Consider the following 8,683-nt stretch of genomic DNA (forward strand, 5'->3'; position numbering starts at 1 on the left):
AGTTTCCAATCACTTATACCAGTTTATGTGCAATTTCTGTCCTTAGTTTAAATGCCCATGTTGGGATCAGACCTGTCACTTAAGATGGATTGTTATCTACTGTGTGCTGTGACCCCACAGAGAAGGGGGAAAAACAAAATAACTTAGTAGGGTAAAGTTTGACCTTGTTGTTATTGTACTTTTCCTTTCTGTTCTGTGCTCATTTGCTAGTTTCATAGATGATTAATAGATTCATAGATGTAGGGTCTGAAGGTACCTAAGTAGATCAAGTCCAACCCTCTGCCCTGGGCAGGAGAGAATACTGGGATCATATGACTCCAGCCAGGTAAATGTTGAGCCTCCTCTTAAAGGCCCCCAAGGTAGGAGCCAGCACCACTTCCCTTGGAAGTTGATTCCAGATCCTAGCCGCCCTGACTGTGAAATAGTGTCTTCTAATGTCCAGCCTGAATCTACTCTCAAACAACTTGTGGTCATTATTCCTTGTTACTCCGGGAGGTGCATGGGGAAACAGAGTCTCTCCCATTCCCCTCTGGTCCCCCCGGTAAGTTTATAGCTGGCCACTAGATCCCCCCAGCCTTCTCTTGTGAAGGTTGAACAGGTTCAGGTCCTGTAGCCTCTCCTCGTGGGGTCTTCCCTGCTGTCCCCGGATCATGCAAGTGGCCCTCCTCTGGACCCTCTTGATGCTAGCCACATCTCTCCTAAAGTGTGGCGCCCAGAACTGGATGCAATACTCCAACTGTGGCCTGACCAGTGTTGCGTGGAAGGGAGGATCACCTCCGTGGCCCTGCTTGCAATGTATCTGTGGATGCATGGCAAGGTGTCATTAGCCTTACTGACTGCATTGTCACATGGGCGGCCCATGTTCATTTTAGAATCGATAATGACTCCAAGATCCTTTTCTGCCTCTGCACTGATGAGAAGGGAGTTCCCCAGCCTGTAGGTGTGGTGCTGGTTCTTACTGCCCAAGTGCAGCACCCTGTCAGTATTGAATCCCATCCTATTCTCATTCACCCACCCCTGTAACCTGTCCAGGTCAAGCTGTATTCTGTCCCTCCTTTCTAGCGTGCCCACCTCACCCCAAATCTTGGTGTCATCAGCGAATTTGAACAGGGTGCTTTTCAACCCCTTGTCCAAGACACTAATAAAGAGATTAAACAGTGCAGGCCCAAGGACCAAGTTCTGGGGGACCCCACTGCCTACATCCCTCCAGGTCAAATATGACCTGTCCACCACCACTCTCTGGGTGCGGTCCCTCAGCCAACTTGTGACTCATTTGACTGTGTAGGCATCAATGCCACAGTTGCCTAGCTTTTTAATGAGAATGGGGTAGGAGACAGTGTCAAAGGCCTTCCTGAAGTCCAGAAAGACTACATCCACTGCAACACCGGCATCCAGTGATTTTTGTCACCTGATTGTAGAAACCAGCCAGGTTGGTCTGACAGGTCTGCCCCTCATGAACCCACGCTGGTTGTCCCTGAGCATCATCCCTCCTGCTGGTCCATCCCAGAGGTGCTCCTGGATAATCTTCTCAAGGAGCTTCCTCAGGATTGAAGTAAGACTAACAGGCCTATAGTTGCCCAGGTCCTCCCTCCTCCCTTTTTTGAAAATGGGGTCCACATTGGCCCTAATTATAATTTTCTATACTAATAAACTCCTTTTCTGGTCTTAAGCATTTGAATGGCAAGGGGTGAATTTGACAGACTGGGTCCAATGGATTAACTGGCATAGTCAAGTGATTCCTTCCTATGGACAACAATTCAAAAGTGGCCGGTCCTGGTTGAAGAATCAGACAATATATTGCAACAGATGTTGCAAAAATCTTTGTTTTGCTCCCTGCTCTAATGTCACTCAACATCTCACTGTAAAGCACAGGTCCATAGTCTCAACATTCATTGCACCTAGGGACTCATGCTACTGAAGTCATGTGGAGTTTTGTAGCTGATGGCCCTAGGACTAGAACTGGACCTGTACAAGTGCTTCTAGAATATAAAACTTAGGAAATACGTATCCAGGCGCCTTGCCTCCTATCCCATAGGAGTATTATTGGGATAAAGTAAGGCATCTTCAAACACCATGCTGCACTTGCAATTTAGAGTGAGCTACCTCTTAAACCAGAAGGTGCCTGACATTTTTGTTACTAAAAAGCACTGATAAGCCCACTAGAAATGCTACATGGTTGTGGATTCACTGTTCTTGGTTAAGGAAGAAACCTGTCTGGAACAGCACCATGTTCATGAGGATGCTACTCTGGAGCACAGGAAGTTTATTGTGGAGACATGGCCTGCAAGTGTATGATAGGCTCCAATCTTATGGCAAGGAGGCACATTTATTCAATGCAGAATTCCTTAGCCAGGCAGCTAGCTCATTGAATCTTCTACATAGTATTTACCATACTTTTAACTGAAGAATAAACCTGCTTTCCCCCCTCCCCCTAATCCTTTCCTTTGTCTGTTGGAGCCAGACTTGATTAGTCTCTGATTAAAATGGGTCAGTCAAGGGCTGACCTAATAGCCCAGTCCAATGTGGGTGATTTTTGGCCCCTCCTGTGTTTGGCAAACTATCAACACCTTACTAGCCCAGTAACTTGGCCTGTGCTATGGCTAATTAATAACATTTGCAGACAAGGGAGCTGAATTGAAATAAATAAATGGTTTATTAAAACTCAGGTACGTATTAACAGCAATGACAAGGGAAAAGAAGGAGAAAGGTTACACAGGTAAACAAACTTTATCCTACTATTTCTATACAACCCTTAACAATCCTCATAAACAGAGAGATAAACAGATCTTATTCTACTATTTCAGGGGATTCCTTAACAACCCTAATAAACACACACAGGTGTGTGGGCAGAGTGATACAGGTGCCTTTCACCTGTACCAGAGGGATCAGATCCCTGTTCCCTCATGCCCGGAGGATAGGGGTGATAGTTACACTAACAGGAGCATTGTGAGCCACTATTTTATGTGTACAGCACACCCAGGGGAGAAAGTCTGGGGAACTGACTCAAGCAACCCTCAACTGTTGATCGCCAGGGGTAGGAGATGAAAGTGTGCTGGATCCAAATGGGGCGGATCTGCATTAGGATGTCCAGATCAATGGCCTGGTTCCGCAGAACATAACGTAGGCCAAGCAACAACACCAGACAATCAGCAGACACAACACTGCACCAATCATCCACAAAGCCACCTCCACTGCTTCCACGCACAAACACTACCTTTACATCTCACACACCTCTCACAGATCACCCAGAGAGACCACACTCTGTCCCTCCCACACTCACTCATCCACAGCCACCTGTTTCTGTCAATTAAAATCCTTTGTATAAAGGTAGTGCGCACAGCATGCCAGAGCTCTGCACGTGGCCCTGAGGTTTGCACTGGGTACCATTTTCCAGTGGTTTCTAGGTGTTACTGTCATAGAATCATAGAAGTAGGGTCGAAGGGAGCTTGTAGATCTTCAAGTCTGACCCCCCACCTGGGCAGGAGAAAAAACTGGGCTCAAATGATCCCAGCCAGGTAGGCATCAAGCCTCCTCTTAAAGACCCCCAGGGTAGGAGCCAGCACCACATCCCCTGGAAGTTGGTTCCAGCTCCTAGCCGCTCTAACTGTGAAGTAGTTCTTACGGATGTCTAATCTAAACCTACTCTCCAACAACTTGTGGCCGTTATTCCTTGTTATGCCAGGAGGTGCTAGGGGAAACAAGGTCTCTCCCAAACCCTTCTGGTCCCCCCTAGTGAGTTTATAGACTGTCACCAGGTCCTGCCCTGTGCATGCTCCTAGTCCAGAGATCAGAGAAGGTTCATCTCCTGACCTACTTACAGGGTCTAGGTGACAATACCATGGACTCAGAACCATTTTGGCTCCAACATGTCTATACTTCTCCCAGTTTATAAACTGGCAGTGATTGCCGCCTTGGTTCTTAGCTGCTTTGCACATTGATTGTGCTACCCCTGCTTTTCTGTTGTGAATATTCTACAAGAAAACTGACTGTGGAGCACAGGAAAATGGATCAAAGTAACATCTATTCACCTATGGGACCCACATCTTAATTGTATGAAGTCATTTATGAAAAGGAGTTTGATGAGTTAGATGCTAAGGTTGACATTTATCCACATCAGAAAGACAATGTAGGATTTGGCAAAATTTCCTTGTGGAACATCACACAAGCCTCTCTCCTAAGGTATGTCCAATTCTCTGCACTCACAATTCAATTAATTTTAAAGAGTGATTGAAGTAGGAACTAACTTAGCTTCATTCTGCAGATTTCTGCAAACTAAATGCAAATATGAACATATCTTGTCAAGCTGTTTAAGATGTATGTATTTATAAAAAAAGCACATGTGGGCTCAGGGCATAAACATCCACATTATGGAAAACAGAATGGTGATCACGGCTGAAAAAGTAAATGTTGTAAGGGAGTTTCTCAAACAGAGAACATAAACAGATAACTGATTGATGCCGAAAATCTGTCAGTTTATTTCAAAATTGGAGGTTTTATAAAATAATTTTAAGCTGTTTACTATTGCATACTATTTTTATTACAAAGTAGCAGTTTCCAAAAACAAACTCTTTTTGCTATTCACATCAACTATACACAAAGAATATTTTCTCTTTCCCCCTCCCGTTACCAAAAATAAGCATTGACAGTAAGTGCAAACATTCAGTGTAGAGCACTGATCAGAAAAGCGTCCAGAAGCATTTTCAAACAGGTATGAACAAGCTTCCTCTTCTTCAGTGTCTTTTAAATACATTCTTCCTTCTCAATCCAAGCAGTCACAAACTCAGCCTGCTATTCAAGATGCAAGTATTACAAATGCAAGTACCTCTAGAACAGATATAGGCAAATAATGCCCTTAATTATCTACATGGAATAAGTTAAATGGGTTTAATACAGTCAGAGCATTGGGATCCCACAAAGAAACCAAAAGAGGAAATTGTATATTGTACTGCTGATTGAGCAAGCAGAAAATCAGCGTTGTTCTTAAAGGATACAGTTGACACTTTGCAAAACACACTTGTTAACTTATTTACAAGAATCTCCAAGAAAAGTGAGCAGAGGGACATATATTTTAACAACTTTCTAATAGAGCTTATTTGATGGTAAAGCAACAAAATCTCATTTAAATACGCATCTTTCTAAATAATTTGCCAGAGGCAGGGCCAGCTATTGAGAATGGACATACGTCCATTCATTACTTACAGCATGGAAGTCCCTTTTTAATCTTTCCAGCAACCTGGCACTTAACATTTTCAAATTTAAACTTGAGAATGCTAAATAATACTTCTGCACTTTCCAGGTAAGAATAACTTGACAGAGCTAAGCCACTGAAACTATGACTTAAGACTAATATGAGAGGAACAAAGGAGGAAAAAAAAGCTGAAGGCACCTCCATTAAATATGGAAATAAAAGGGTTTGGTTAAATAAAGTTACTGTGCCATTCCTTGCTAAAGTGCAACTGCTAAACGTATTCCTAAGGAAGAGCAGCACAAAATAGTGGTTAGGCTGGGACTCACGCTTAGTGATATCTTACAATATATTATTTACCTCTAGCAGTCCCTGATGCCATAGGAAGTCAGGTTTCAGGACTGCCTCTTGCCAAGTGCCACACAGACACAGAGCAGGAAGATGTTCTTTGCCTCAAAGGGTTTGCTAAAATGCAGCCAAGGTACTACTGAACCGGAACCAGCCTATTTGGATCTGGCCTTTGACTGGCATGCTTTCATATTTCTTATGAGATAAAACAAATGATTCCCATTCCTTCATCAGTAAAACCACAAATACTCACCTTGTCATCTTATTTCCTTCTCACATAGAAGCATAATAACCACTTATGGGATATGGAATTACCCTTAATTACTGCTTCTATAAGCCCAGCATTTCCTTCAAAGAAAGAAATAGTGTGCAATTCTCATTTTCTGTTACTAGTAATAAACACTGCCTGGAAAGGGCATAGAAGAAATTCTCCTTCAGTGGAAGAAATATTTTCGGAGTAAAAAAAGAATGCATTGATTTGCAATTTTAGTTAGGCTAACCCGAGAAGCAGACATGGTGTAACTCTTGAGGGGAAAGGGGTTACTCAAAGTCTTAGAGCACACCCACAGTTCCATTTTGCCCCATGCTGGTTTGGTTTTCTTTATGTTTGCTGCAGCAATCCAAAGATATATGCTATAGGTATTAATAGATTAAACAGGTCATCCCATTCTGAACATACATTTTGACATATCATTTTCAATGTGTATCTACCATTCCCCACCCTCCGTCCCTTACCTGCATCAGCTTTGGTAGTTTTGTGCTGTTTAAAGAAAAAAATATAGTGTAAGGTGAATTATAAAGATTAAAATGTTAAGGAACATGAACACAGCATCCTTACCAATGCACTATACTTCTACTTGAAGTAAAAATAAAAATTCTTTATTTGCTGTGCAAACACAGGACTACATCAGGAAATGCTAAAATGAAGGTTCCTTAGTCCAGATCATCATCTTACAACTTAACCCAATTAGGAAGCAAAAGTGCTGACCACAGGACAATGCTCCTATAGCAGGCTGCCTGCATGTATGTTTGGGGTTTTAACAAACACAGTCCCCCTCTATATATTATGTGTATTATGCAATTAACTGGTTAATTGTGCAATTTAATTTAGACTGGCTACACATGGCAAAGTAACTATCACACCATAAAATAGTCCATGCAGCTATAAAGTTAGAGCTGGAAAGTGTGTAATAACTTTTTGGGTGGTTTCTATGCAGCTTTAATTTGCATGTGTAGCAAGGCAGCTATTCCCCTGTGGCTCCTGCGGCTGGGGTGCACCACCCAGTGCCCAGCTAGGAGTCCCACCAGCTACAGGATTTGCGGCTGAGGGAATTTGCTACCTACCAGTGCAGGGGGAGCCCAGGATCACCATTCTGGCTTCCCCCTGCACCAGCAATAAGGTGTGATGGGATCTAATACTGGATCCCACAGCCGTGCATCAGTTCCTATCACACCTTTACCTGAACATCTAGAAGGGTCCACACACATTTCAACTGTGACATCTGAACACCGCTTTTACATTATTTGCATCTACTGTCCCTATTTTACTTTGAAGGAGAAAGCACCCATTACTATTCTTGAAAGACAAAGGTTCTGATCCTATAGGTCTTACGCAAATACATATCTTCCACATTAGGACACCAATGGGAGAGTTTGAGAGACTCAGTATCTATTGCATCTGGCTCTTACCTGGCACCTACACTTGGGTGTCTTTCCAGCCAGCATGCTTCAATTTACTTAAGGCCACCTGATCTGCAAGGTACTGAGCATCGGTGTTTAGCATCAATGGAAGTTGAATCTTAGCAGAACTGGGCCCTAAATCCTTAAAGTTGGCACAACTGATTAATGTGCTGTTAGTTTACACTTTTTACGCTCACTTACAAAAGGTCACAAGTGCTCAAGGCATCTCTTTAAAACCCAGTCCCCTGAATTGAAATGCAGGGAGTCCACATGCTTGTGTAGAGCCCCTCTGAAGACAACGGGACACTCAATGGATGCATTAGTCACATCCATACAAAGCTTGGATAAGCACAGTATTACTAAGTTATTTTGAATTGGAATTTCCGTAGATGACAGTAGTACCTGTATTTGTACCAATGCAGAGAAAAATTCAGCTCCCCAAATAATTCTTAGGAGAAAGAATAGGTTAGCACTTATTGCAACCTTCCAAACAGGTTGTATTGCAGAAGAAATGCTGCGATGCATTTATTAAAAAAGTTATACCCAATTTTGCATAATCATTCACAATATTGTTTAAGCTTATGGTTCATTAAGGATTCCTCTGACTCATGCTTAAAGTTTTGGTGGGGCTAGAAATATGTTTTAATTGCAAATAACTCATTTGATGTTAATTTGCTCATTATTCACAATGACTACAAAGTGTATAACAATAACAGAAGTATACAGTGCCTCTTAAATGGGTTTTTACAACTTTATATCAAATATAGATAAAAAAATTACCAGAGTACAACATACTTCATTTTTAAAATTGAGTTGGCTGAACTTCGAAGCTTCCAGTAAGATTCTACAGACATGATACATTTACAGTCTAGAAATTCCTTTAAAATATGCTTTAGAGCTCAATTCATCAAAAATGATCTAGAGCATTTCAAATGAAATGGGACTGTTCAAAGATATACAAGCATAGCTTGTGCATTCTATACCTCTGCGCTGATCAACATAACCAACCTGGCAAGGGCTGCATTGTTTTAAATTTGCTTGATTACACGTTTTCTTAATTTTGTAGCTGAAAAAGGGATAGAATTTGTCATATAATAGATATAGGATTTCCTCCTCCCCTTTTAAATATAATTTCTATGAAACCACACCCAAAAACTCCATGGGGATATTTCTGTCTGATTGAGCTAGGGCTTGAAAACTATCCTCTTATCAATTGTCTAAAACAGGGGTGTCCAACCTTTTTGAATGTGGGGCCAGATCATGAACTTTTTATCACCCAGTGGACTGGCAGGAGCAGGCGCTCACACGGCCTGTCCAGTCCGGCTGCAGCCTGGGGGTGCAGGGGTCAAGGGGTGCCGCCTGACCCCGCCATGTCCTCCCTGCCACCTGGGAGGCCTTGAGGACGCTCCCACACCTGCACACCTGGGCTCAGCAGCCAGGGGGACATGTGGGGGCTCTACAGGGGGGTGC

The 8,683-nt window shown here is 42.7% G+C and overlaps 1 long non-coding RNA gene across 1 annotated transcript; it reads right to left on the reverse strand.

Moving 5' to 3' along the window:
• Nucleotides 1-4,454: 4,454 nt before the first annotated feature.
• On the reverse strand, nt 4,455-8,436 carry LOC109321725. The gene is made up of 2 exons (XR_002104152.1): nt 8,370-8,436; nt 4,455-8,279 (listed from the first exon to the last, which is right to left on the reverse strand). It is a non-coding gene; the product is annotated as an uncharacterized LOC109321725 (long non-coding RNA).
• Nucleotides 8,437-8,683: the final 247 nt, after the last annotated feature.

This window comes from Crocodylus porosus, unplaced genomic scaffold, assembly GCF_001723895.1.
Source record: "Crocodylus porosus isolate Cpor-Errol unplaced genomic scaffold, CroPor_comp1, whole genome shotgun sequence".
NCBI lineage: Eukaryota > Metazoa > Chordata > Crocodylia > Crocodylidae > Crocodylus > Crocodylus porosus.